We start from the raw sequence: 3,452 nt of genomic DNA, 5'->3' as shown, positions 1-3,452 counted from the left end.
TGAATGGTATCTTATCAGTAGCGGTAATAGTCACCTTGCTAATCAGGCGGATGGAGTGTGGCATACATGGTGTAGTTCAGCATTCTTTATCTGGCATTCTTCAAATATTTGTAGATTACAACATCTGTGTCATCGCCAGTAAGCACGGCCATTGGATGTGCTTATAGCTGGGAATGAAAGGAATTGTAGCTCAAATACAGATGGAAGATTGATATAAATCAATACGGATCTATGGACTTGATGTTGCAGAGAAGTAATGCACCATATTATGTGGACGTAAATGATAAAAATTTCATAATTATGACAACTGTCTTGAGTGATAGAGGAACAGAAGATACGCTGTTGATCTGGTGTCGTATGGTGTTGAGCAGGGGTCGTCAAACTTGGCCCTTTTATGACTTGTGGACTTCAACTCCCAGAATTCCTCAGCCAGGCATACATGCCTGGCTGAGGAATTCTGGGAGTTAAAGTCCTCAAATCATAAAAGGGCCAAGTTTGAAGACCCCTGGTGTTGAGTCTCTTTAAATAAAGCAGCATATATTTGTTTATGGATTTACAATTAAGTTTATACAAAGGGGAGTTTATACTGCTTTAAGATCCCTCCCCACTTTTCTGAAGAATTGATGAGAGCCAGTTTGGTCTAGTCAGTGGTTAAGGCACCAGGTTGTGAGTTCAAGTCCTGCCTTAGCCATGAAAGCCAGCTTGGGTGACTTTGGGCCAGTCCCTCTCCCTCAACCCAACACACCTTGTGGGTGGCTGTTGTGAAGAAAATAGGATGGAGAAGTTGTGTTGCAAATGTTCACCTTGAGTTATTTGTTAAAAAATAATAAAGGCGAGATATAAATTAACCAAATGATGTGTCATATGTGGCGCCTGCATAGTTAGGTTTTCTCCATGGTGATCTGTCCCCAAGTTGGTCCTTTAGGTCTTCCAACAGTGCCCCTTGCTGCTGGTCATTCCCAGAGCCTTCTCTGGAGAACTGGGTCTTTGCATAAGGTGTCCAAAGTAGGATAAATTGAGCTTTGTCGTTTGTGTTTTGAATGAAAACTTGGGATTGATTTGTTCAGCAATCATTGGCTTGTTTTCTTGGTTGTTTCCTAGGATAGCATAAGAGAAGCTCAAAAAGCCACAATGTACTTACTGTATGGAGATACTGTTAATAATGGCAATTTCGGATGACAGATGAAAATGTTACGACGATTGAAAACAATCAGAGGGTTTCTGTTTGTTACTCTAAACAGTCACCTTAAAAGTCAGGTTTTAGGTACACACTGAAATATATGAATGCTCCAGAAGGATATTCCAGATTCGTTAGCCATATTCCCTGTGCCCATGTCTCAAATCAGCTGGTGAGAGAGCCAGAAACAGAATATTCACAATGTGTATTAATGCAAGCTGTAGAAACAATATTGAATTGAAGCCTTCAGTGGAGTTTTTTCCGGTCATTCAACTCTATAGAAAACAATAATTAGGCGTGCCTGCACTGTTTAGACACAACTGGGTGTTTTTTCCTTAAAATCTTTTGAGCTTCTAACATATCAGTGAGTATTTGAGTAAGTACTTTAAAAGGTAAGCTATTTTTAACAAAAGCCCTTGCAAATTCTACAGATATTAAAACATAGAATAATAGGATTGGAAGGGACTTTGAAGGGACTTAATGGCTGTTGGGTCTCTTCTTGAAAACTTCCAGTGATGAAGCACCCACAACTTTTGGAGGCAAGCCGTTCCACTGGTTTATTGTTCTCACCCGCAGGAAATTTCTCCTTCATTCCACATTGAATCTGTCTTTTATGATCTTCTTGTCTTGCCCTCTGGTGCTTGGGAGATACTTTTACTTACTTTTTTTAAATTTGTTAAATTTATTTGCCACCTATCTTGCTGTGGGGCTACTCTAGGCAGCTTAAACAATAAAAATAAATGAAAAAAGTGTGAACAAAAGTAAAATAATAGAACAATAAAATAAACAGTGAAAAAGAACACAAGAAGACGTACTTTGTACTTACTGTGTTATATGTTTGTACTTATTTATAGTAGATAGGATGGTATCAACTATGACATTAGTAACATTCAAAAGCATGAAAAGTATGTTAACTTCATTCAGAAATAACTGTTTAAATGAGATAGCTAACTGTGTAACTATGTTTATAAAATTCATTATAAGAATTCTCAGAAATATGTTGAATGGAAGAACATGCTGGTAATTTTTAAAAAAAATATTGTACATAAAACAAGCTGTGGGCTGGTTCACGTGGATTACATATTTGTGGCTTATTAAATTACATCTAAGTTGATGCAATATTTTCAGTTATAAATTATAACTTACAATAGTTAATATTATATGCTAAACCCAAAGCAAAGTAAGCACAGTTGTGTCTTAACCTGATACAGGAACCAAGTCGGTGAATCTTCCAGTCTTTGTTTATTTTGAGTCAGAGAGGTGGGGAGCTTGTATTAGCTTCCTTGCTTTTGAAAGTGCCTTTTACTTGTAAATAATGTTGTTATAAGTAGTCGTGATTTTCTCTCTCTTTTTTACTGTCCTCTTATTATATAAGTCATCTGGAATTGGGTGGCCTCTAAATTCAACGAATTATATAAATACTCTTAAATTATCTAGGTCATGGTTGTCAAATTTAACAGATTGCAACTACTCCCTCCTTGTAAAAAGAAATGCTATTTTTACTTTAGTTTTAGTGGCTTACAATAGTCTCTGCTTGGGGGGAAGGCCCATGTTTCTCGTGAGAACTGCAGACTCCATCCACTATTTATGCATTGGAAACATTTATAGACTGAGATTGTAGCAACTTGTTCATACATCTTGCAGAATTGGTACTTTGGACTACAACCTTAATTACATGAAGAATTGAGTGTATGCTGTTTGTGCTGCTGCAAAGCAAAACTTTTGTTTTCCCATTCTTTGTTTGGATTTGTAAGTAGTAAACAGAAAAAGCCACAGTTTGCCCAGTTTCAACCAGTTGAGGAAGTTCATTTTGAAAAAAAAGAAGTTTTCATGTTTTGCAAGAAATGTTAATATTTTAATGGGAGGTTTCATATTTACGAAAACATGTTCTCCCATGATAGATTATCTTCTACAAATTAGCTGTGATGTACAATTTTAGGAGAGAAACAAGTAAGTTAACTCGTACTTTATATACATTGAAGATGCAACCTAAAGAATGCCCTGCATGAATTTTCCTCAGAACCCTAAGGTTTACAAAATGGGCAAGTTCCATGGCAAATGCATAAGAGCTCTCTGTAGTATTCAGAGAGCTTATTCATGGCAGAAGGATTGCAGGCTGCTGAGTTAAATGGATTTGGGGCCTGAACAGAATTATTGAATCAGAACAGAAGAGCCCTGTGGAGCAGATAAAACGAACTCAAGATTCTGTTCCATGTAATGCAGTGGTTCTCAACCTGTGGGTCGGGACCCCATTTGGGGTCGATCGACCATTTCA

This window comes from Protobothrops mucrosquamatus, unplaced genomic scaffold (genome assembly GCF_001527695.2).
Source record: "Protobothrops mucrosquamatus isolate PMUCROS unplaced genomic scaffold, P.Mucros_1.0 scaffold462, whole genome shotgun sequence".
NCBI classification, from domain to species: domain Eukaryota; kingdom Metazoa; phylum Chordata; class Lepidosauria; order Squamata; family Viperidae; genus Protobothrops; species Protobothrops mucrosquamatus.
Note: the sequence above shows the minus strand (reverse complement) of the source record.